This window comes from Aquarana catesbeiana, linkage group LG13, assembly GCF_042186555.1.
Source record: "Aquarana catesbeiana isolate 2022-GZ linkage group LG13, ASM4218655v1, whole genome shotgun sequence".
In the NCBI taxonomy this organism is placed as follows: Eukaryota; Metazoa; Chordata; class Amphibia; order Anura; family Ranidae; genus Aquarana; species Aquarana catesbeiana.
The window spans coordinates 80,666,600-80,693,746 of NC_133336.1; the positions used below are offsets into that span (position 1 = coordinate 80,666,600).

Sequence of the window (27,147 nt, forward strand, 5' to 3'; positions counted from 1 at the left end):
GTGACAGTGCGGCGCTGGAAGGCTTTGTTCAAAGGTCAGTGTTTCATACTAGCACATTATGCCTTTACGTTGCAGGGTTTAAAAGAAAAAAATAGGTGCAGTTTACTACCACTTTAATATATAAGTGAGTTTATTTGTTTTATTGCAAGTAGTTGTAACCTGGGGGACAGGTAGCAGGTACAAAGCTCCCTGGGATGAGCAGTCTTTCAGGCAGATACCAAATCCAGTGAGGTAGTGACAAACAGTGCGGTGTTTATTTGTGATATATGCGTATATAAGTCTATATACAGGTGCTGTACAGTGTTCCAGAAACAAATGGGAACAAAAATAGCAAAACAAAAACCTAGCCATGTCTCCGCACTAACTAACAATATTTACAGATCCTAACTACCAGGCTGAGCAAGCCTACAGCTTGTCAGCTTACACATACGCAGCTTAATGGCTTTTACCAACCTTTTGCTCTCCTAGACACAAGGTGTCTGAGGTTCCCAGGCCAAGAGCACTGGCTGTCTGTCGCAGGTGAGTTTAAATTAGCCTGGGGGAGAGGACAAAGATCCGAACTGGACCATGGATCAGAGATCCCTGAACGTATATGAGAGGAGCCTGGGAGACGCGTAACAGGACTTTTGCTGGCTCTCTCTGGGACGCTCTGCTACACAGTATTAAATACCTGAATTTAACTTGGTTTCAGCCCTCTTCAGTCCCTCTGCAGCAGAGCTCAGTCTAGGAGAGGTAGAAGCAGCACGAGGAGTTATTCAGTTGTGCTGTTATGCTAACCTGGGACATGCTAAAAGGATGAGAGAGCAGAGTGACAGAACGGAGAGATGAGCTCATTCATCTGCTGTTTCTCATTTCACTGTCCAGTCACAGGTGTTGGGAGGGACAAGACTTTGTCATTAGAGGAGTATGGGGACTGTTGTTGCAGGCCCTCTGAAAATGCCAGATGCCTGTCTGTGTCTTCGGTTTGGCTCAGTCATAGTCCCGGACCAAGCATGCTGTAAATGAGTGTCATATCTATTTATCTTCATACTTTTTCTGGATCAGAACTGAATTCAAAGCCAAAGAATCAGTTGGAGAACATAATTTTCTCATTACCGTGTCCCTTTAACTGTAGCTCTTTAACTTTTGGACGGGACTGTTCTGTGTAACCTATCAGTGTAAAATTCAGGACTGGATAGATGTAGATTCAAATCGTTTGCCAGGTAAAACAGTTTCCTTTTTATATGTATTCCATTTGTGTATTTGCTGTTAACCATAAGGTTGAATCAGCTGTTTATTAACAACCACGTAGGCTTATAATTTTACTGGTTTGAACAGTTAGGTGTAAGTATAAGCTTTGCATGCGGTTTGGTGAAGGCAGCACAATGCTTCCAGCTAGTCCCTCACTTTGTATACCTGACAGGTCACTTCCATTTTTGCGAAAATGTCTCCCAGGAACTATGCTTGCCTAAGTTGAAAATGCATTTCACAGCTGGAGCTCTATTCAGTCCTCCTTCACACTTCTTAGCTTGGCTGATGCAGCTTTGGAGGGGGCTTAGATGACGCCAAAATTCCAATTTTATCTATTCAGCATTCAGTTGGCAGTTTCCAGTCTGTCAGCCTACTGTGTCCTTACTGCTTACTGACCTGAGATACCTGATTTCATCTGGGCTATAAGGAGCCTCTGGGATTTTAACCTTAACTTTGTAGTTACAGCTATGATACAAATGTGCTATTATTAACCGAAAAATGAAAACACACCTTACTGTGTCTGTTGACCCCCTTTTTTTTTTTTTTTTTTTTACAAAAATGCATTTTACCTCCAGTTCAAATGTATTTTATTTTACATTTTCAGTTCAGCAAAAAATAATTACTAATTTATCATTTGAAAATTGTTGGGAAAAACATGAAGGCTGCATTCTGCTAAACTATAACACAGAAAAACATATAAATGGAAACTGTACATACAAGGCTGACCTGTATATACAGGGAGTAATAAAATAGATTTCTTGCCACAGGAACTAGGTAAAAGAAAACATTATGTTGAGACATTCTTCTGAAAGGTAGAGGGAGGTTTGGGTTAAACTTGGGTAATGCCTAGTCTACAAGGGGTCTTGTTTGCACTTTTCCTGCATTTTTATTTTTAGAAAACATAAGCTTCTGATAAGTGAATCGCATATTATTGATATAACAGTTTAGTAATAAAACTAACATGCCCTACAATGAGGCCGAGTGAGATTATTGCCTCAGGCAACATTTTGTTTTTTAGGGATTAGAGAACAAAATGAGCAAGTAGGTAGCGGAATTTTCACGATCAGTCCAGCATGCATTTTTGAAGGTTTATTTGGCACCATTCTAAAACCAGGGTTTAAAAAAAAAATCTTCTACCACTTAATGTGTGGTTCCAAACATTATTGGTTATTTAGCTCCTTTAATCCACTACCATATAGCTACTAACTCCTCAGAGTGGGTAAGCATAGAAACATACTTATACCACTAGCTATAGACAATATCTGGTGCTCTCCCAACACGAAAACAGAACAAACCCTGTAATCAATACACTTTTTAAATATGGGACTATGCCATATACTTGGGTAAATTACTCTTGGCCCCTACACGTTTAAAGACACAATCCTTTGTTCTTCCTGTGAAATGAAGAAATCCAAAGGTTGCTCTGGTGAGTCAAAGTGGACCGTCTTAGGTATACAACCTGACCATTTTATGAAGGGCACTTAGTTTCTCTTTGCTACAATCTTCACACCATGCTGCTCTCCCTTCTGAATCATTTCCATACCTACAAATTCAGAACTATGTGCAATCTACCCTGTATTGCATGGATTTCCCTCTGATCCTGGCTGCTTTTCAATACATTTGCCTCAATGATCATCAAACCAAAGGTATTGTTTCTTCAATCTACGGTGGCTCCCTCTTTTTGAAGGTGATTCCCAGCACCCCTACCCTATATCTCCCAAAAGGGAACAAGACTTGGGAATACCCCCCAAACCACATTGGTAGTCCCAAAACTGGGCCACAAAAGCACATGACTCATTGGTTTGGCTAAATTCAAGGTACCTTTGATCTGTGCTTTGGGGACTGTGGGGCAGTGAGCAACCTAATTCACATTTAGTGGGATTTAGAGCTGCACAATTAATCGTCAAGAATCGTTATCACAATTTTTGTTCCCGTTGCGATCTTGACAAAGGGTTTCCCGATCTTCCCGATCTTTGGTATGCAGAGAATTTTCTCTCTGCTCTCAGCCGTCAAAAGTCAGTCTGGGCAGTCTGCCAAGTTTTAAAACATTCTATCAGTGGAATGTTAAGTCTAAACATTGTATCAATTTGTCTTTTACATCAAAGGAATAGACTTCTGTATGTAAATTAGGAGCGTTTAACCACTTAAACGCTAAACCTTTTTCTGACAGTTGTTTTCAAGTTAAAATCATGTTTTTTGCTAGAAATTGCTAGACATTGTCACGAATTCGCACGCCCACGGCGACTAACTAACCGCGGCGTGCGTTCCGTGACCGGGGGATATGAGGAACTAAGGGAAAAAGGGGGAACTTATACTGAGCATGTAAGACTGGCTGTGGTACTTTCACAGCCTACACTACCTTTGGCCACCACTAGAGGGAGACTCCACTCCAATCTAGCTAGCTGACCACACACAGGCAGATACAAATCTTACATACAATCTGGTGCACTCTAAGGGTTGAGGAACAGTCTAGCAATTACTACACACTTCTAGGATTCCTCCAGCTATCCTGCAAGCTTGAACCCCGGTGTTAATCACTCTTCCCACTGTCCCCACACCCACACACCAAACACACAATAAACGATAGCCTGCCACCATCCAACAGTTTGTCCGCAGACTGGTCTGCTGAGCCACCACACACACACAGATCTCTGTCTGGAAGATCTGTTAGCTTACAATCTGCATGCAATCTGCCAACACACAGTGCAATTGCATACCGATTGGTACGTAACTTAAACCGAGTACTTAGGCACTAAAATACAACAACCTCTCCAGAGATATGAGTCCTAGCTTAGTACACAGAAGTCACTTATTAATTTTATCATTTAATATCCCAAAAGTGGGCAGTGCATATAAGATATACAAAGAAAAAGGATTTACCAAAAAAAGATACAAGAAATGCAGAAAGACACACAAATTGGCAATTGGCTATGAAAATAAAAAGGGATAAAAACAGAAATAAACTTTATCAAGTAAGTCTATCCATTAGTAGAAGCATACTGGAACATGTGGGAACTCCCCAGTTTCGAACTGGCTTCGTGGAAGAACAATGTCCATATCTCAGGCTACCCAATTTATAGAAATATGGATGTGGGCTATACTTTAGCCCTTGGCCAATCAACCCTGGGGGGGTGTTCCTGTCTCAGCCCACAGAAGGTTTTGTGTTCTGAAATGACCAGAGTGGAATTGGCCCAGAACGGCGCTGATTGCTGGGTCATGAATGGGATTTCCGATACCGGCGCATCAGTCCGATCGCAACAGTACCAATCACTGCCTTCCTGCTGCAATCAGGCGCCATATAACGGTTTTGTGTGGTTCTCTAGGATTCCACCTCTGCTAAACATACAGAGTTACATGTACACGTAACCCATCAGGTGTACGATCAAATGGAATTATTTTCATATCTCTGCCGTTAATATTTTATCTTTTATGAGAGATAAAATAGGTTCCTTAGATCTCTTGATATTAATCAAAGCTTGCAGACTGGCTGGGGCCTTATGAATGCCCCCTGCAGATCCGTGTAGCCAAGATGACTAGCAGTTTTCTTTGAGCCTCAGGAAGGTGGCAATCTATGTTTACTCTAATAGGAACTTTTATTGGCATCTAGGTGTCACTTCGATCCTAGAAAAAACTGTCTCTGTCCTTTTCAAATGCTAATGAAAGAACATATGTGCATGACTGACATAGAATACTATATTTTTAATAACCCAGAATTAAACTACATCTACAATTACACTACTTCTACAGATCACACCACATCTTGTTAAGGAAAAACTATCCTACGCTTATATTTTCGTCACAGACATTACTTAGAACCCACAAACATTATATATATATTTTTTTTTAGTAGAGACCCTAGAGAATAAAGTGGTGGTTGTTGCAATATTTTATGTCACACTGTATTTGCGCAGCGGTCTTTCAAATGCAATTTTTTTTGTAAAAAATTACTTTAATGAATTAAAAAAATCTAACCAGTAAAGTTAGCCCAAATTTTTTTTGTATAATGTGAAAGATTTTATTCTAAGCAAAAAAATTGTGATTCTCATTTTGGCCAGAATTGTGCAGCTCTAGTGGGACTGCTCTATAATTGAAAGATTCTGGACTAGAATTGATCAATTAATAAACATTGTCCTGTGTAGAAGTATAACTAATAACCAATATAAAGTCCTCTTCAATTTCAACCTCCTGGCTGCACCAAAGTTCAGTTAATTTCACAGCCCCCAGGTAAAGTCTAGTACCCTAAAGGTTACCCAAGTTAAACAAAAAGTGGCCTGGTACCAGTTAATGAGAAGCTGGCAGCCATTCCTAATAACAAAATTGACAAATACAAAAGATTTGGACCTTTTTGGATACCTCATTATTTTCCTGTGGGCCTGATCATCAACCCCAGATGATGTCTCCTTAGACGAAACGCATCGGGAGGAGCTCTGCTGATGTCATTGCGTTGCTTCTATTCATGATTACAAGCGCTTGTTTTACTCTTCCCAAATGTGAGTGTTCCCAATTTTTATACATTAAACTTAGTATACCTACGAGTTTACACTATGTGAAGTTTTCTATTTCCTTCTCGGTTATATTGGTTAAAGACACATCCCACCGAGACTTGTGGACACTGGTCTTTCCAAACGAAGCCCGGTCCGAGCCCTTTTCAGCATATGGAAATATCTCCCATCTTGGCACAATACCATACGTGCAGATGATCCATCCTCTGGTGTTTCCACCACAAGCCTTGGCGACTCATTGGGCACATGCCCATTTGGGTCCATTTGTTCCGGTAAGCCTTCCTGCAGTCGGTGGTGGCTGTCTATCACATCAATTTATGTCTTAAAGGGCTACAATTTTCCTATTTGATCTAGTCTTATCATATATGATGACAAATTTTTCAGTTTTTGCACTATATGGACTCTTTTCACGGACATTATTACTATATATATATGATCATTATTTCTGTTCATAGATTTATATAATATGAGCACTAACAGTCATTGAATTCTGTAGCCTTGCAGAATTTTTTTCACTAGCGCTGCACAACTATGATACACCTATGCACGACTGAGTAATTGGCATTCAAAGTATGATAGCAATGAAAATTGGCCTGGGCAGGAAGGAACTGAAAGCATCCAGTATTGAAGTAGTTAAACAGCATTGCTGAGACTAACACTGCTTGGGTTTCCTTAGTATAGTGCTGCCCAACCTCTGATATCCATAGTTTTCAAAATGGAAGGCGATGGCTTTCTTATGTTAGGCTGTGTCACGCTGAAGAAAACTGTACTGTACTGTTAAGGTTTTGCGTGGGGAGATGTATTAATCAGCAGTGTGGAGAATTTTAATAGGCTTTTTAGTTTGGAATTATTTTCAAATGGTTTTTAAAACCTGAAAATGGAGTTTTACTATGTTAAAATGTTTAGATGCTTTCATACATTTAAAACTATTCTTTACCTTTCTAAGGTTGCCTGCCCCTTTTAGGAGGAATTAATTTGCTTCTCCAGTCACTGCAAACAGGGTGAGATGATAGTTTTGGAGACTTTGCTGAGAAATCAGCAAAACAGATCAGTATTGTGGAATTATCATCCCACCAGGGTGTTGGCTATGAAAGGCAAGCAGTGAGATCAGAAATGTTACAAGATTTGTGCAGGAAACAGAATGAATACAAACTCACTCAGGGCTGAAGTCAGGCTGCAAGAGCTGTAGCTGGCGATGACTATGTAGTCAAACCACAAAGCCTAACTTATTCCTGATGTTTTGGAAAACTTGAGCTGGCGCCTTGCAAAACATGAGAATTAAGGTAGACATTGTAGTTTGGGATCCAGTTGATATAAGCTGGGCATCATTGATTGATAATTCAGTACTTGCATTGACATTTTTTTTCCTAAAGTGGTTGCAGAGGCACAAGGTTTTTTACCTTCATGCATTCTGTGCATGAAGATAAAAAACCTTCTGTGTGCAGCAGCCCCCCCCCCCACTAATACTTACCTGAGCCCCATCTCGATCCAGCGATGTCCAGGAGAGCCCTGCTTCTCCAGGCACTCGCACTTCTGATGGGCTTTTGGCTGTCAATCACAGCCAGTCATCCAATCAGGAGATGGAGGGGCGGGGCTGAATGGACACAGAGCATCGGTTTGCTATGGGGGCATCCGGCAGGAGGGAGGGGTCAGGAGTGCCAAAGTGGGACCCGAGAAGAGGAGGATCGGGGCTGCTCTGTGCAAAATCACTGCACAGAGCAGGTAAGTATAACATGTTTGATTTTTGTTTTTTTAAATAAAAAAAATAGACTTTAACCACTTGACAACTGGGCACTTAAACCCCCTTCCTAACCAGACCAATTTTCAGCTTTCGGTGCTCTCACATTTTGAATGATAATTACTCAGTCATGCAACACTGTACCCATATGAAATTTTTGTCCTTTTTTTCACACAAATAGAGCTTTCTTTTGGTGGTATTTAATCACCGCTGGGTTTTTTATTTTTTGTGCTATAAATCAAAAAAGACTGAAAATTCGATAAAAAAAAAAAAAAATTCTTTGTTTCTGTTAAAATTTATTGCAGAGTATTGCACAGTGTTGCAGAGTATTGCACAGTGTTGCAGAGTATTGCACAGTGTTGCAGAGTATTGCAGTTTTGCAGAGTGTTGCAGAGTATTTACATTGAGCAGTGCTGCGGGCACTAAACATCCAGCCCACCGCACTGTTGTCATCTCTCCCCCTCCCCCCCCGCACTGTACCGATCGGTACACAGAGGGGAGGGAGGAACTGGCGTCATGACGTGACGCCTGTTTGTTTACACGTGATCGCTCCGTTATTTGACGGAACGATCACGTGGTAAACGGCCGCGATCAGCGGCTATTTACCGTGATCCGTGATGCGGCGGGTCCTCCGGACCTGGTGGTCATGGATGTTCCCAGGTGCGCGCCCCAGGGGGCGTGCGGGAGCAACATTCTGGAATGACGTCCCACGGACGTCCACCCAGAATAAGCCGACCGCGCTGTAGCCTTCTTTCGGCTATGGCCCGGTCAGCAAGTGGTTAATGCTAATGTATACGTGTGAATGCGCTACTTTCAAATTACCACCACTTGTATTATTCCCTTTTTCAAAACAACCACTTATAAATATTATCATGTGTTTTAAATCAAACCAAAATTAAACATCCAATACATAAAAAGTCCTTTAACCGTTAAGCCACCGCCCACCGTCATATGACGGCTGGACGAGGCTTCTGTTGTTCTGGGAGGACGTCATATGACGTCCTCGCCCTCCCGAGCCACTAGGGGGCGCGCGCGCGTGCCCGCTGCGTCACTCGGGACCCGGTGCGCGTGCCCGGCGGCCGCGATGTCCGCCGGGCACCCGCGATTGCCGGGTAACAGAGCAGGAGCGTGGATCTGTGCATGTAAACACAGATCCACGTCCTGTCAGAGAGGAGAGGAGACCGATGGCGTGTCCCTTGTACATAGGGACAGCGATCGGTCACCTCCCCCAGTCAGTCCCCTCCCCCCACAGTTAGAATCACCTCCTTAGGTCATACATTAACCCCTCGAGCGCCCCCTAGTGTTAACCCCTTCCCTGCCAGTCACATTTACACAGTAATCAATGCAATTTTATAGCATTGATCGCTGTATAAATGTGAATGGTCCCAAAAATGTGTCAAAAGTGTCCGATGTGTCCGCCGCAATATCGTAGTCACAATAAAAATTGCAGATCGCCGCCATTACTAGTAAAAAATAAATAAATAATAAAAATGCTATAAATCTATCCCCTATTTTGTAGACGCTATAACTTTTGCGCAAACCAATCAATATACGCTTATCGCAATTTTTTTTTACCAAAAATATGTAGAAGAATACGTATCGGCCTAAACTGAGTCAAAAATTTGTTAAAAAAAAAAAAAAAAAATTGGATATTTATTATAGCAAAAAGTAAAAAATATTGTGTTTTTTCAAAATTGTCGCTCTTCTTTTGTTTATAGCGCAATAAATAAAAACCGCAGAGGTGATCAAATACCACCAAAAGAAAGCTCTATTTGTGGGGAAAAAAATTATAAAAATTTAATTAAGGTGCAGTGTAACATGACCGCGCAATTGTCATTCAAAGTGCGACAGCGCTGAAAACTGAAAAATGGCTTGGGCAGGAAGGGGGTGTAAGTGCCCTGTATTGAGGTGGTTAAACATGCTCCAAAATCCTTCATCGATTATTGTGACTGCCGTGCTCCTATGTTCCTTTAATAATCATGTGTGACTTAGTGAGACACCTCCACCATCCAGATTGGCCACTCACCAGATGCTTATATAAAGATGCGCCTTTGGTTCATTCAAGGGATAACCACTCCACCTATGTAACACTCCTCACCGGCTAACCTTGGACTCTAGTATTCCTCATATAGAAGCATAGGGACAGAAAGCGATCATAGCGCAATATGTTTAAACTATTTATTTTAAAATTCAAAGAAAGAGTATCCACTCACATTTAAAAGTGCCCTTGAGCCGGCACGAAGCTTATCCAGCAGTTACGGGCGGGTGTCTGGCTGTTTGCATGGTCCGCCTGTTGATAATGTGTCATCAGGAAGCTTCCTGATGACGCATTCTATGATGCGAAACGCGTAGAGGCTGCTGGGAGATTTTTTTGCACCACGTGACCGGACAGGAACGGGAACGAGGCTTGAGGTGCCTGACAAGCCAAGCGTGGAGACCGCACATTATCAACAGGCGGACCATGCAAACAGCCAGGCACCCGCCCGTAACTGCTGGATAAGCTTCGTGCCGGCTCGAGGGCACTTTTAAATGTGAGTGGATACTCTTTCTTTGAATTTTAAAATAAATAGTTTAAACATATTGCGCTATGATCGCTTTCTGTCCCTATGCTTCTATATGAGGAATACTAGAGTCCAAGGTTAGCCGGTGAGGAGTGTTACATAGGTGGAGTGGTTATCCCTTGAATGAACCAAAGGCGCATCTTTATATAAGCATCTGGTGAGTGGCCAATCTGGATGGTGGAGGTGTCTCACTAAGTCACACATGATTATTAAAGGAACATAGGAGCACGGCAGTCACAATAATCGATAAAGGATTTTGGAGCATGTTTAAAGGACTTTTTATGTATTGGATGTTTAATTTTGGTTTGATTTAAAACACATGATAATATTTATAAGTGGTTGTTTTGAAAAAGGGAATAATACAAGTGGTGGTAATTTGAAAGTAGCGCATTCACACGTATACATTAGCATTTTCAGCCCACCTCAGTGAGGGTTTTTTTTGAATGCAGCAACTTTGACACACATATTTTTTGAAAAGTAGTGGTTTTGCGCCGGTGACATACACACATTCACAGCAAGTGGTTAATATCACTTGAAACCTGTAAATCATGTGGTGCAGACCTACAGTTTCATAATTATCCAGGGCTAGATTTATGCCTTCTGCCCCCTTAGGCCATCTTTTGTGTTCTTTTTTTTGGAGATTACATTTGGGTGCTCCCACCTCTGTATACTAAGGTTCCAATGCTCGTTTAGCCTAAGATGCCAAAGGGTGCGTGATTTACCATCAAATATAGATCTTTCAAGGACTCGCTTGCTTCGCCAACTTGTTTTTTTAGGGCTTTTTTGCCTACTTTTCCACCGCAGGGGTTCTCACCATCTCATAGATCACAACACAATGCTTTCAGCCTCCTTGCTATTTTGGTCTACTCAATCTGACTATTAAATCACCCCAACTTGGACTGTACAGGCTCCCTGCTTGCTAAAAAAAAAACCTCTCTAATTGTACACAACATTGACCCACTCACTTCTCATCAGACAACAGTCTGGCTAATTACCGCCCACCTGGCAGTCAATCTCACATCCTTTCACTGCTGAATGAGACACTGCCTTCCAGTGGCTGCTGTCAGTCACACCCAGTGAACCACGTGTAAATGGACACACACAGCAGTGGCTCAGGAGTGAGCCTGCTCGGCTGCCCCCAAAGCAAGCTGTTTGCTCTGAGGGCTCTCGGCAGGAGGGAGGGGCCAGGAATGCCAGTGGGGAACCTGAGAAGAGGAGGATCATAGAGGAGGAAAGTATGACATGCGTGTTAATTTAAAAAAACTTGCCTTTAACTGCTTGCCGACCAGCGTACGACGATGTACATCGGCACAATGGCACGGCTGGGCAAATGGGCATACCTGTATGTCCCCTTTAAGCTTAGTGGGCGCGTGCCGCCGGCAGGGCGTGCACGTGACCGCTGCGTACTCCATGTGCGAACCCACGGGTCTCGCAGACTCCATGTCCGCCAGGCGCCCGTGATCGTGACACGGAGCGGCAGAACGGGCAGATGCCTATGGAAACAAGGCATTTTCCTGTTCTGCCTAGCAACATGACAGGGACCTACTGCTCCCTGTCATCGGGAGCAGTGATCTCTGTCATGTTGTAGTGAGCCCATCCCCCCACAGTTAGAATCACTCCCTAGGACACACTTAACCCCTTGATCGCCCCCTAATGTTTAACCCTTCCCTGTCAGTGTCATTTACACAGTAATTAGTGCATTTTTATAGCACTGATTGCTGTATAAATGTCACTGGTCCCAAAATAGTGTCAAATGTGTCTGCCGCAATGTCGCAGTTACGATAAAAATCGGAGATCGCCGCCATTACTAATAAAAAAAAATTAATAAAAAAATGCTATAAGTCTATCCCCTATTTTGTAGACGCTATAACTTTTGCGCAAACCAATCAATATACGCTTATTGCGTATATTGTAGAAGAATACATATTGGCATGAACTGAGAAAGAAATTTTTTTTTTTATATATTTTTTGGGGATATTTATTATGGCAAAAAGTAAAAAATATTACTTTTTTTTCAGAATTGTCGCTCTTTTTTTGTTTATAGCGCAAAAAATAAAAACTGCAGAGGTGATCAAATACCACCAAAAGAAATCTCTATTTTTGGGAAAAAAAGGATGTCAATTTTGTTTGGGTGAAATGTCGCATGCAATTGTCATTAAAAGCGACGCAGTGTCGTAATGCAAAAAGTGGTCTGGTCAGGAAGGGGGTAAATTCTTCAGGGGCTGAAGTGGTTAATATCAGCATCTGCACCTGTGGCAAACACTTGTAAAATGTGCTGACTACACCCTCGTGCTCCATTGATAGCACTTTACTATAGGTTCCCACAATATAAAGCATTCTCTAACTGGAGGACAGGCAGATGAGTGAAAGTAATATCGTAAAAAATACTGCGCTATCCCATAAGTGGAAATGATCCCCACATGTGTGTGATGAAAAGACAAATATCTCAAACCAAAAATTGAAATGTAAAATGCTGCTGCAACCTTAGATGTGAAACAACCTCCACCTTACTAGCTATACAATTTAAAGGCTGCGCTGCTAGTGCAAATACATGATCATATTAACTGAAAATACTATAATTATGAATGAACATCATTTTTTTTTAATTTTTTTTTCATTTTTTTTTTTTTTTTTTTTTTTTTTTTCATTTTTTTTTTTTTTTGTGTTATGAAACAATTCACTTGTGTTCATTCATAATTATGGTATTTTCAGTTAATATGATCATGTATTTGCACTAGCAGCGCAGCCTTTAAATTGTATAGATGAGTGAAAGGTCCACCTCCTCCAAACACGGAATGCTTTACGTAGTGGGAGCCTATAATACAGGTGTTAAGAATGAATGAACCCCAGAAGATTACTGCTGCGGGGTGTATCCAGGGCAGAAGACCAAGATTTTCTATTGTAAACAGCAGCCACCAGCAAGTGGGACACACTTAATTGCTTGTAAGTTGGGTCCCTGATGCTGTTTAAAAGCCCAACATGGAAAAGTATGAGTGTGTGAAGATAGCTGATCTCTTCCTCTCCCATTCAGTATCTTTGTTCCCTTTCCTTATCTCTTGCATTGAGGTAGCATTTATCTTCTCTCTGTCCCTCATTTGCAAACAAACCACACCCTTATCTAAAGATCCAGTTGTCCTTTATTAAAATGAAGGCACCTTGAATGGTTCTTCATCAGTCATATCAGATACTACAAACAACCATATCTAGTTTCTTACAGATTTTTCTTTAATCCCATTGTAACTTCTATATGACCTTATGTAAAAAATTCCCATCGTCATGAGAACATTAATTAACCTTGAAACAGAGCATGTGCAGCTGCGTATGTTCCCGATTCTCAGACCCCACCCCACTGCCAATCAGAAAACATTGTCATAGAGTTAACTGTTGTCAAGTTAACTGACACACACACAAACCCTGCTCAACTTGATCTGTGTGTCTAAGCCACCAATGTCAGTTATTGTACCCATATGTCCTCCTACATCTGTCGCTTGTGAGCAGGATTGCAGCTGGAGAGTGTGGGAAATTATTGCTTTTTTTTTTTACTTGCTGTCTCCAGTCACTGTCCCTAATCCATCGCCACACCAGTCATATTGTCCCTGATCACCACCACACTGTGCATATTGTCCCTGATCACCGCCACACTGTGCATATTGTCCCTGATCACCGCCACACTGTGCATATTGTCCCTGATCACCGCCACACTGTGTATATTGTCAGTGTGCTAACATTGCTGGATCCTTGGACAGGTAAGTGTCCTTATATTGAAAGTCAGCAGGTACAGTATTTGTAGCTGCTGACTGCTGACTTTTAATTTTGTTTTTGCCCTGACTGGAGCTCCACTTTAAATCACGACTTTGTGTAAAAAAAACAAAAAAAAAAACATATGTTTTCATTTTGATTCCTGTATTTTCCAAAAACTCGTGGCAAAAATTTAAATTTTCAAAAGACTTTTTCCTTTCAAAAAATATCTTGGAGTGTTTGCTTTCCAAAATTAGGTCATTTTGGGCGCTTCCACTGTCTTGGTGCTTCAGGGCCTCCAAAAATGTGATAGTCAGGAAATTAGATGCATAATTTTGGCCTCTAGAAAGCCTGAAGGTGCCTCTATGCATCTAGGCTGTGAATAAGTCTCACTCGTGGTATCCCCATATTCAGGAGACATAGCAAAATATGTTTTTGGGGTGTAATTGTAAGTATGCCTATGCTGTGTGTGAGAAATAACTTGTTAAAATTACAACTTTGTGAGAAAAAAAATGAACCTTCTTAATTTTTCAAAAAATTGTGACAAAAAATTACAACTTCAAAAAACTCACTATGCCTCTTATTAAATTCTTTGGAATGTCTGCTTCCAAAAAAGAGGTCATTTGAGGGGTTTTGTACTGTCCTGGAATTCAAGGCCTCATGAAATGAGATCGGCAGTCAGTACACCAGGAGTGATCAATTTTCAAATTTTTCTAACAGTTTGTAGACTCTATAACTTTCACATAGCATAAATGATAGACACTGATTTGGGTTACTTCTTAGCAAAGAAATGTAGCAGAAAAAATTGTGGTCTAAACATATGAAAAGATTAATTATTTGCAAAACCTTATAACAGACACTAAGAAAAATGTGTGAGTTTTTTATTGTTAAATTTTTGGTATTTCTTTTTTCATTTATATAGCAACATATAAAAAACCCAGTGATGATTAAATACCATCAAAAGAAAGCGGTATCTGTCTCAAAAATGATAAAAAAATAATTTGGTGCAGACACAGTAGCCCATTTACTTGAATGGGCTGCTGTACCTGCGGGAAATACAGGAAAAAGGTTCCTGCACCTTTTTATAACTCCAGCCACAGAGAAATTGCATGGTGCTTTTGCACTTTACGATTTCCCACATCCTCAAATGCACTGCGCCTTTGGGTGTCTGTGGGTGCTATTAAGAATGTATGGCAGCCCCGCGTGTCTGTAAAAGAGCAGCCATTGTGGTTGCGGGTGAGGGAACAGGTGTAGTATCTGCTCATGCAACCACCCCCACAAGTGTAAACCAAGCCTTAACTTAAAGTGGTTGTAAATCCTTACAACACACTTTTTGCTACAGGTAAGCCTATAATAAGGCTTACCTGTAGCTACCCCTGATATCTCCTAAACCTGAATGGTTTAAGAGATATCCCCTGTATTTGTACGTGTACGTGCCATTGCTTCAGTGGGTGTGCCCTTACCGGCGGCTCCCGTGCGCATGCTGGAGCAGTGTACGAGGACGACTGCAGGGGCTTCGATCTCTGGTAAGTAATTCATAATGAGCTAGTATGCTATGCATACTAGCTCATTTATGCCTTTGTCTTGCAGGTTTGTCCTAGGGTTTACAACCACTTTAAGAAAAATAAAATTAAAATAAGATCAGTTAGCCATAGAGAGTGCCTGTTGTTTTTGATCAGTCTCGGCAGATGAAAAGGGGTCTGTTTCATAAATGTTTTCACACAGCTTTCACACATGTTCACACATTTTTTTAATTAGAGTAATTTGGAAAAATGTGAGTCTTGGGGATTTAACAAAAACTTATTATATGACAGATTGACAGCCTTTTAAATATGGCAGTTGCATTAATTTTTCTTTCTTTTTCTTTTTTTTTTTCAGGCTCCTTTCCTTTATTTGTACTTGGTGATTCTATTAGTAACACACTTCTTGACATGTAACACACATTCACTAACTGTACTTGTATCTGTGGAGGAACAGTGTTGTCATTTTAAAACATCAAGTGTGTTAGGACTACAGAACACTTCCTACTCTCCATCTCGATACATAGAAGGTAAGGTGTTCTGTAGTCCATAGCAAGACATTTCTAACAGGAGCAACAGGTTTTTTTGCACTTCTCAATCAGATAAAAATAAAATGTGTTTAATAGTACATTTAACATTCCAAAAGTGAGCAAATAAAACATGTTCATTGTTAGGAATTATGTACATTATGCCTTAACAAGAAACCATGGTATATTTTAGCAACTATATGCTTTAGGTTTTTATTGTAATATTTGGCTTGGCTGTCACATTTTAATTTGCTTGCCATTCCATATTTTACAATACTGTATTTAATTTACATATTTGTAAATGCCCTCCTAGTGGTCTTCTGTGATAGGTAATTTAATAAGTATTCTCTTCTTAAAGCGGAACTAAAGTCTGCAATAATTACCTCTTTTCAATGATCTGAGCACCCTCGCTGGCATCTTCTACCCTTTTTCTTCTGGATTCTAGGTTGTGGCCATCTTCATTGGTAACATCACTGCTGTGCATGCACAGGAATTCAATCATCTTGACACACAAGATCTGTGCCAGAATGAAAACAGAGCTGCTCTTGCGCAGTTCAATGTGATTTCTAAAGAAGACTGCAAGAAGGCAGGTAGATACATTTTATTGTAAAAGGGACATTGCATCCCAGTTTTGCTTTAAAGCACTGTTGTAAGAGAAGTAATATATCTGCTGTCTTCTGAAAGTGTTCATTCAAAATGAGCTTGGACGTCCTCCAAACTCGCCTGTAGCTGAATTCATACTTACAACTCACGCGACTTCTTAGGTCGCAAACGCCGACATGCTTCAGCACGCCTCTTTTCAGTGTCTGCTCATTTATTTACGTCAGTCGGTCAGCATGGCCTTGGTTATCCCCATGCATGTTCCACTTTTCTCTACTGCTTGTTTTCTCCTCCCTTTGAGGCTACTTTCTTGCAACACGTGTTGCAAAGCTCCTCTCCAGTGACATTCAACCTGGCCACTCATGTTTTCTTGTCGGTCTTTCTCCATAGGTCAGTGAGGTCAGGTTGTTCCATCCTGCCCAAGGTTGGACGTTTTTCTTGCAGGTAATATGACTTCCATACACACATTCAGGGCTTTGCATGCTTTTACCCAAGGGGGATTTTGTCACGTTTTAGGGGGAGGAGACGGGCTTAGGGCTCTCCTTCATGCCAGGTTAAACCTGGACCTCCATGTTGCCTTTTTCAGATTCCCAATCGCCAGATTAGTCTCGGCCACAACCAGGAATTCTATTCTATCAGGGCACGAGTCAGGTGGGTATTATATGGGACACTCTCCCACATCAACCTGCAGCACCCTTTATTCATCTTGTAACCTCACATACACAAATTGGGCTTCTGGTCTGGCGCTTAGCTACTCTTACATTTTCTTTCTTACCTATCTTCTGAAGGACGTCACCTTCAAACTACGTAGACTGTATACTAAACAGTTGCATGCTGACAGTGTAGACATTAGAAGGCCAACCATATGTCACCTACTACAGAACGCAATATTCCTACTTAGGCCACAACCAGACTGCAGCTTCCCACCCCAGTACATCCTGGGGTTCTGGTTCACAGGTCCGTGCATGACACTGACCAGGCACCTGAGCTATCCGTTATTTGACCAGTCACCTCCTGGCTAACCTTGGTTGCCCTGCACTCTTCGAGTTTTCTAAATTTCCACTCTTCAGCGTTCGCTGGAACGCATTGTGTTCTTCACTACGCCTGCCGTTCCTTTTTCTGTTGTTCCTCCCCATTGCTTCTTACTTATTCTTACGTACTCTGCTTTTCCTCCACTGTTCTCATTTTCCAAAAACTCTTCTTAAACATACACCCTCCCCTCTTTCCTCATGAGTCATGTCATGGTCCGGCAGTGAGGACCTTGACTGCCCACTGCGGGTTCAGAGCCAGGTAGCACTCAGTCCCTCGGGGGATGGACTATCCCCAAGCTCACTGCAGAGCTGCGACCCCCCCCTGCTACGGCCAGGAAAGCCAAATAATTTAGGCTGCTGTTCCCAACACCAGCAGCAGCTGCACCCGACATCCAGCAGGCATCCCTGCAATCCATCTCCCCAGCTCTCACCCAGCTGCACACCATGATCAGCGCCCTGACCGCACAGGTGAGAGTAGGAGTCCTAGAGGTGTGCCCAGCAGTGACCCCCCCCAGACATGGTCGCAGCACCTGTCTTGGCACTACCACCCACAGGTACGCTGGACACTAGTTCCACTATTTTTCCTGCACACCTCTTCCCTGCCAGCATCAGGAAGGACATCCTGAAGGGAAACCTAGCCTCCCTGCTCATCTCGGTCCATGATCTGGCCGAGAATAGTTCCTATGCCTGGGGGGACGTGTCCATGGTTCTGAAGACCCCAGGCTCAATTGCAAACTGACGTTCACAGAGTTTGTGCTGGCCTTCAGCATGTTCAGGGACGTGTTGTGCTCGGCCAACCCCGGCAAGAGGGAAGAGATGGATTTGTATCTCCATGCCGTGGTTGACTTGGGGTACAAATACGGAGGCTATGCGTTTTACCACTACCACCGCTTGTTCGCAGCCAGAGCCGCAGCCAAACTCGGCCAGTTCCAAACCAGTACAAATTGGAGCATCATGGACACCGAGTTGTTCTGCTGCCACTTGGCGGGTCTGCGTTCCCCGCTTTGCGCCGTTTGCCAGTCCTCCACGCACATGACAAACTGGTGTTCTAACACGGATGCCAGACGTTCCTTGACCTTCTCCTCTACTTCTAGTGCCGCTTAAGGCATGCCTGCCCCTATGCAACATCCTCAGGTGGACAAGTTGGGTCAACCCATCTAGTTACTAGGCAAGATGCCTATCTACAACAGCTTCAACTATGGCACCTGCAGCTTCAACCAATGCCGACTGCTCCACATTTGTGTCAACTGTCATAGAGCTCATCCCAAGAGCACATGCACCCTCAAGCATCCCATCTCATCTTGACTGAGCCAGGTGAACGTACGATGGCTGGAGTTCTACCTTTCCTCTCACCCATCACCTGCATACGCACTATTACTGGTGCACGGGTTTATCTCTGGATTCCACATGGGGCTCATCACCCTACCCCACACCACCCATGAGTGCAGGAACCTCCGCTCATCCTCCACTGACGAACAGGCTATAGACAATCTGTTGCAGACCGAGCTGGACCAGGGATTCATTATCGGCCCTTTCGCTGAGTCGCCATTTGAGACATGGTGAGTTAGCCCTATTGGGCTTGTCAAGGGCAAATTCTCAAAGAAATTACGTTTCTACTACTTGTCCGCGCCTCATTCCTCCCAGATCCCCAGTCTTAACTTACTGATTCCTTCCGAAGAGTTCTCTCTCAAATGTGCGTCTGTTGACTTGGCTATACAGTCCATCATTAGCATAGGCACGGGCGCATGGCTGTCCAAGGCGGACATTTCAGATGCTTTTAAGCTCTTACCCATTGAACATCTCTTGTGACAGTGGCACCGCATCATATGGAGAGATTCATACTACTTTGCTACCTAACTGACCTTCAGCTCAAAGAGCAGTCCATGGCTCTTCGATACGTTCGCTCAGTCTCTCACCTGGATCCTAACTTACCAGGCGCAGTGCCAGAAAGTCTTCCATTACCTATACGATTTCCTGCTAATCGAATGGCCCAACGAGCCCCCTTTAGATTTAGACAAATTAAGGGTAGTGTTCAGCAACCCCAACGTGTGCATAGAGGAGCTTAAAGTGGAAGGCCCTGCGCAGTCTTTCATCTTCCTAGGAATCGCCCTTGATACCTGCTCTATGCAGGCCAGCCTACCCCCTGACAAGCTGTCCCAGTTTAGGGTGGTCATTCACGCCTTCACTACCTCACGAAGCTGCACCAAGAGACAGCTGCAGTCCCTGTTAGGCATGTTGAACTTTGCTATGAGGATTGTTCCTCAGGGGCATTCCTTCATTTCTTGCCTCCTGGTCTTACTTTTCCACACACAGGATCCAGATCAAACCATCAAGCTATACCAGGCAGCTGCTGCAGATCTAGCAATGTGGGACAACTTCCTTGAGAACTGGAATGGCATCTCCATGTTCATCCCGGCAGCTTCAGCCTCCTCACCTCATATAGTAACACATGCAGCGGCACCCATTGGTTTGCAGGTCCGTGGCCGCAGGAAATCCTCCTGGTCCCCGGGTTCAGCCAGACGTCCTCTTTGTTCGAGATTTACCCTATCGTTGCAGCAGCTCAGGTCTGGGGCACACCTGGGAGGGGCAGACTGTGGTCTTTTCCACTGACAACCTGATATTGTCAACAAAGCCACGTCCAAGTCTCTGGCCATCATGTCCTTCCTATGCAGGCTGGTGCAGATATCCCTTCACTACAATTTCAGTGTGCACTTTACTTGCATACCTGGTAAGTGCAATCTCGCAGCAGATGCACTGTTCTGTCTCAATTTTCCTTTGTATTTCTTACAGAGACCTGGAGCCGTCTCGATCTAATTTCCTATCCCAAGTGAGATGTGAATAACACTGTGCTAACCCAAAGAACAAAAGGTGAAGCGGCTACATACAAATATGACCAATATTCAAAACATGTAGTAAATAAATGTAGCGCTAATACTTAAAAAGTGATAAAATGATCAGTGAAAATGACTCACTGAGGCAAGTAAGTATATAAGAGGGTAATAAAAAATGAATAAAATTCAGTGGTGAAATAAAGTGTCAATAACACCACAATATAATAGTCCCATAATCAAAAATTGTATATGGTGAGTCCAACATGAAATGGAAATCTTCAAGTCTATATATCATCAGCTAAAAGATCTTGAACGGGAAACAGATGGAATACGCTTACCACACTTGGTGGATTCGGATGCAGGTGACACCGAATCAGACAGGCTTAGAGATCCAAGATGGAAATGGTCGTCCGGGGATCCCCAGATCTCAAGGGGAATCCCTCCTCTGCTCTGCCAATCGCGACTGCCAGTCCGGAGAGACCAAGGGGAAGACGGAATATCCAAACGTCATGGAAGTCCCGGATGTGTGTAGAGCTCAAAAAAATGTATAAAATGCGCCAATGGTGCAGATCAAATGGTATATTTATTGGATGACACCAATAATCCAAAAAACAGTTTAAAAAGCGTGTATCTACACTCTTCCCTACACTTGATTTTATTTATTTACGTGATCACGCTTTTTAAACTGTTTTTTGGATTATTGGTGTCATCCAATAAATATACCATTTGATCTGCACCATTGGCGCATTTTATACATTTTTTTGAGCTCTACACACATCCGGGACTTCCATGACGTTTGGATATTCCGTCTTCCCCTTTGTCTCTCCGGACTGGCAGTCGCGATTGGCAGAGCAGAGGAGGGATTCCCCTTGAGATCCGGGGCTCCCCGGACGACCATTTCCATCTTGGATCTCTAAGCCTGTCTGATTTGGTGTCACCTGCATCCGAATCCACCAAGTCTGGTAAGCGTATTCCATCTGTTTCCCGTTCAAGATCTTTTAGCTGATGATACATAGACTTGAAGATTTCCATTTCATGTTGGACTCACCATATACAATTTTTGATTATGGGACTATTATATTGTGGTGTTATTGACACTTTATTTCACCATTGAATTTTATTCATTTTTTATTACCCTCTTCTATACTTACTTGCCTCAGTGAGTCATTTTCACTGATCATTTTATCACTTTTTAAGTATTAGCGCTACATTTACTTACTACATAATTTTCTATCCCACCTATGTCATAGCTAACGATGGGCTAAGAGACCACTTTCACAACGATACGCTGCTCATAAACCGGTCACTGTCGCCCAACAAGCTGAAGGCCTACTGCACCACTTGGAACACCTACAGCAAATTCCTAGCCACATGCCCGGGGCGGGCACAGGTCACATCAAGCACATCCTGGCCTTCCTGTCTTACTGCCACACTCATCTGAGCCTGTCCCACAACACTGTCAGACTATACCTAGCTGGCATCCAGCATTTCCTCTCCCTACAAGTCCCTGGAAAACCCCCATTGTTCACGACCTATGTGGTCAAAGCCTTGCTGCGTGGCATCCAGAAACATCAGCCCCTAGCAGTAGCAAACGCTTGCCCATATCAAGTTCCACGTTCCGGGACATGTCAGCCATCCTGTCATGTTCCCCTTTTGGGTTACTGCCCAGCCTGGTCATCCAAGCCGCTATCTACCTGGCCTTCTACGGCTTCATATGGCCCGGTGAGTTCTTACAGTGGCACTGGTTGCAAGGTGCTACACAGGTGCCATCTGGCCTGCCTTCAAGACCATTTTGTCCTTCATCTGGCAGTGTCCAAAACTCATCAGTCCGGCATCAGGGTCGACATCAAATTCTTCCAGACCCACAATGAATGGTGTCCAGTAGCGGTTCTGGACCAGTTATCACATCTGATGAGCCAGTGTAGCTCCAGCCCATTGTTGCCTTTTCCTTCCAGCCCACTAACAGCTAGCCAGTTCATCAGACATGTTCGTATCCCTCCTGGCTAATCTAGGCCTCAACCCTAACCAGTTTTCTGGGCACTCCTTCCGGATTGAAGCAGCCTCGGCCCCCCTTGTCACGGGGTGCTGGGTCATGTCATCAGAAGATTAGGCAGATGAAAATCCAAATGCTTTACCCAGTACATTCCGAATCCCCAGATTGAGATGTCGCAAGCCTTCACCAAGCTTGCCCAATAAATGTCATGTATACCAATAAAACCGCTTTCCCTATCCTGGTATTTTTGCCCCTACCAGCTGACCAGGGCACACCTCAGATCTGTGTTATGTTGTGAGTCTTGTCTTTATGTGGTTACACGCCTATCTCGGTTTCGAGGGCTCCGACTATAAATTAGAAGGCCAGTATGGTGGACTGAATTTATGGGAGGAGCCAGGGCGAGGGGGGGTATTTAAGCAACCCACTTACCTGTGTTCCTTGTCGGTTCCAGTGCATGATACCCTCCCTCCCATCCCCTTTACAGGGCACTTTCTTCACATCCCTCTTCTACAATCAACCATTACCTATCTTGGGTATGCTACCTTTTTGGCGTACCAACCAGCTGACCAGGGCACACCTCGGGTCTATGTTATGTTGTGAGTCTTGTGGCATCTTTATGTGATTTCACGTCTATCTAGGTTAAATATATAGATATTTAAGTAAATTAATGAAAATAAATTGCAAACAAAAGTTAATCAAGGATTAAATCCACTTTTGAGATATCTATCTATAGATAGATATCTTCAATGCCTGTGAAAGAATTATAATAATGTTAAAGTGGTTCTGAAGGTTGACGTTTTTTATTTTATCTTAATGTATTCTCTACATTAAGGCTAAAAACCTGAGTGCAGCTCCCCCCATCCCTTTATACTTAACTCAGCCTGATCTCAACCCACCACTGTTCACAAGGGCTGCAGCTCTCGCTGCTCTCTCCCTCCTCATGGGCCCAGAGACAGCAGCTCTGTCAAACACAGCCAGTGAGGAGTGAGCAGGGGGTGGGCCACCAAGCCATGTGTAAGTCGACACACAGAGCATGGCTCAGAAACCCCCATAGCAAGCGGCTTGCTATGGTGGGCACTCGGCAGGGGGAGGAGCCAGGAGCTCCAGCGGGGGGCCCTGGAAGATGAGGATCTGGGCTGTTGTGTGCAAAACCGTAGCACAGAGTAGGTAAGTATGACATGTTTAGTATTTTTTTAAAAAAGAAGACTATGGGTTTACAAAAATTTTGTTAGATGGCAGCAATATAATATACTGGATATAATCAATCTATATATCTATCTATTCCTTGTGATTTGAAGAAAACATGTTTATCCTTCACCTGCCAAAAAGATTTCTTTACTTTAAGAGCCGTAAAAATGGTGGATTCACTAGGTAATGTATAACATGGGTGTATGTGTTCGTAAAAGTAAAAAGTATAAAGGGTTATTGTGCGTGTATAAAAAAACACAGGTGTTGGGAAGGAATGTATTTTTTTCCCTGTAAAACTACGTTACACGTCATAAGATTTATTTTTAAATTAATGCCAGACCTTTGCGAAAACCTTTTGTTGTTTTGTTTTCAAGTGTTAAAACATCTGTTCAGTTTTTATTGTATGTGTGTTCACTGTGGAGTGTTGGAAAGAACAAGCAATAAGGTGTAATCCCTCCAGTAGGGAGACAGACAATTGTCAAAAACTGAGATATGGATCTGTAGACTACCCTCCAGGTCACGCTACAGGTACTTGCAGATGTGGAGGATAGTTGGTTCACGGTAATGGGGGACTGGAGCAAGAGAGGCAGAAAAGGCACTGGGTAGCTGGAGGTAGGAATGAGGCTGAGGGTGCAGATAAGGCTCAAAATGTGGTTGCAGCAGAGACCGCATGAATGCTGCTGAAATAGTGGTTACAGCTAAGGAGCAACGGAGGCTGGGGTGCTGCGGAAGCTTAGGCTGTGGGTGCAGTGGAGACCAAGATGGATTGCAGCAAATGTGGTGTTCAAAAGACAACTTCATTAGCTCAGGGAGTGTATATCAGGGGTCTCAAACTGGCAGCCCTCCAGCTGTTGCTAAACTACAATTCCCATGAGGCATTGCAAGGCTGACAGTTACAAGCATGACACCCACAGGCAGAGGCATGATGGGACTTGTAGTTTTGCAACAGCTGGAGGGCCACCAGTTTGAGACCCCTGGTATAGATACTATGGGTTTTTTTTACTTGATCTGGAGAGTGAAAAATCAGGCTCACCAATCATCTTCCAGGTTTTAACAGAAACCATTCAGCTTCCAGGTTTTATTGCCAAAGCTTAGTTGAACAAGCTCAAGTTAGAAGCTGATTGGCTACCATGCACAGCTGTACTAGTTTCTTAGTGGACCCATTTTAGTAAATCTACCCCTATGCTTGAATGATGACAGCGTGCCTTGCTTAAGCTTAATGTACTAATCCCAAACACAATTCTTAGAGGAGGTGACCACATTAGTATCTTTTTTGTGGTACAATATTTTTATCGAAATATAAAGAAAGGAAACGAATGCAACATTCCCATGCAGGGGATACCAACAGTAGGTTCTAGACAAAACAGCGTGAATATGTACGCATATATGGAATGTGTGTTTTAAAAACAAAGCTTAGGTTGGTCATTTAGTGAAGATAAGGAGATAAAAAAATAAGGAACAGGGGAGGAAGAGAAAGATGAAAGGGAAGACGATGGAAGGAGAGGAAAGAGAATGACAGAAGGAGAAAGTTCCCCCAGGCTGGGAGATGAGTGGGGTCAATTAAACAGGCCCAGGCTGGTTGGGTGCAGAGTAGGGAGAGTGTAAGACCACCTCGGGGCCCACTAGAGCTGCACGATTCTGGCTAAAATGAGAATCACGATTTTTTTGCTTAGAAGATAGATCACGATTCTCTCACAATTCTCGCGGCGTAACATCATCTTTCACATTAAAACAAAAAAAAGTTGGGCTAACTTTACTGTTTCGTTTTTTTTTTTATTCATTGAGTGTATTTTTTCCCAAAAAATTGCATTTGAAAGACCGATGGGCAAATACGGTGTGACATAAAATATTGCAGCAATTGCCATTTTATTCTCTAGGGTCTCTGCTAAAATATATATAATGTTTGGGGGTTCCAAGTAATTTTCTAGCAAAAAATATTGATTTTAACTTAAGAAAAAAGTGTCAGAAAAAGATTTAGACTTTAAGTGGTTAAACTTCCTGCATTTACACGTTGTTGAAAACTTGGCAGAGTTCTTTCCCTTTGATCTAAGAAGGAAGCTTAAAATGTATCAAGTTAAAGCGGGATTCTGGCCTGAAAAAAAAAATTTTAAAGTCAGCAGCTACAAACACTGTAGCTGCTGACTTTAAATAAGTATTTACCTGTCCTGGGTGCCCTTGATGTCGGCCACCCGAGGCCGACCCGTCCCTCGGCTCCCGGCACCGCCATCCTAGGTAAGGGAAACAGGCAGTGGAGCCTTGCGGCTTAACTGCCAGTTTCCTACTGCACACGCGCGAGCGGTGCGGCGCTCCGCTCTGTGAATGGCCCTGTGGTGTTCTGGGAACACACACAGTTCCCATAAGACAACGGTGCTGCTCACCGAGAAGAAGAACATGCCGCGGAATAGGAAGAGGCAGGGTGGCCCTCCACTTTAAAGACTTGGCAGAATGCCCGCATGCTTTCTTTTGACAGCTGAGTGAGCAGATAGTCTCCCCACTTGTTATATGAAAGAATTGGCAACCTCTGCAGGAGAGATCATCAGGGGAGGTGAATCGAGATCATGATTTTTTAACGATTAATTGTGCAGCTCTAGGGCCCACACCTTGAGAAATTTAGTGTGAGAGTCGTGGAGGACACCACTCATCTTCTCATTGATCATGCGAGTCGTCAGGATGCTCTTCACCTCCACAAACGAAACAGACGTTTTTTCCAGGCCCTGGCTATTGCGCGTTTAACGGCTATAAATAGATGACCAGCTTCTGTTAGTAGGAGAAGAGGCCAAGGATTGGGCAGTGGAGCAGTGCTAACTTTGCGTGTTTGTGAATAGATACATGAAACAGGGCGAACAAGACCCTTGACCAAAATTCCACCAGACGTGGGCAGGACCACCAGATATGAAGTTCGTCTCCTCGTTGGTCGCATTCTCAAATGTCGGTCATTGTAGGATGGGTTTGATTTGGCGATGCGGGCTGGGACCCAAGAAACAGCGCAGGAGCAACTTATAGGCTGCCTCTAGAGTGGTCATATTAAAGGAGCACTTTGCTATACTGGACCAGGCTTTACTCCAATCCGCCAAGTCAATGGAGGATAGGTCTCATTCCCATTTCGTTACATAGAATAGTGAGGCTGGGTTACTGCTAGAGCTGAGGGAGGAGTATATCAAGTAAATGATGCCTGGAGTTCCTGGGGAATTCAGACAGATATGTTCAAAGGCTGTTTTCTGTTATGGGAAAGTATCATGGTGTTTGAGTGAAGTTATCCAGCGTTGCAGTTGGAGATAGCGATAAAACTCAACTGAAGGAGCGTCATGGGTCTCTTGGATCGAGGGCCAGGAGGGAAACGTGCGAGTTCCAAGAAAGTGCTAGACCTGCGAGAAACCATGAGCGGGCAACCACGAGAAAACATGCGAATGTTCTAAGCCAGGGGCAAACATGGGATTATTCAAAAGGGGGAGGAGTGGAAGGAACGGAGACATGAGCCTGCTGGAATACCAGAAGTCCTAGCATTTAAGGCCACGAGCCATTAGGGGGCTAATAAAGGGGTGACGAAGTTTGGGGGGGAGCCAAAGCAGGGAAGAGACGGGGACTGGCACCCAGTTAGGAATGTTCAGGAGAACCCAGAGAGGAATGTCAGATGTAGCGTGGAGTAGGGTGAGCTGGCAGATTTGTGCAGCTTGGTAATATTTCGTAA

The 27,147-nt window shown here is 43.2% G+C and overlaps 1 protein-coding gene across 9 annotated transcripts in view; it reads left to right on the forward strand.

Annotated features, from left to right (window-relative positions):
• Positions 1-27,147, forward strand: part of DPF3 (double PHD fingers 3) — a 458,181-nt gene that overhangs the window by 90,506 nt on the left and 340,528 nt on the right. The window contains exon 2 of one of the 9 annotated variants that reach the window (XM_073610454.1): positions 15,648-15,819. The exons of the other annotated variants lie outside the window; for them this stretch is intronic. The gene's annotated coding sequence lies outside the window, so the exon portion shown is untranslated. The remainder of the gene's footprint in view (positions 1-15,647; positions 15,820-27,147) is intronic. 9 annotated transcript variants of the gene reach the window in all.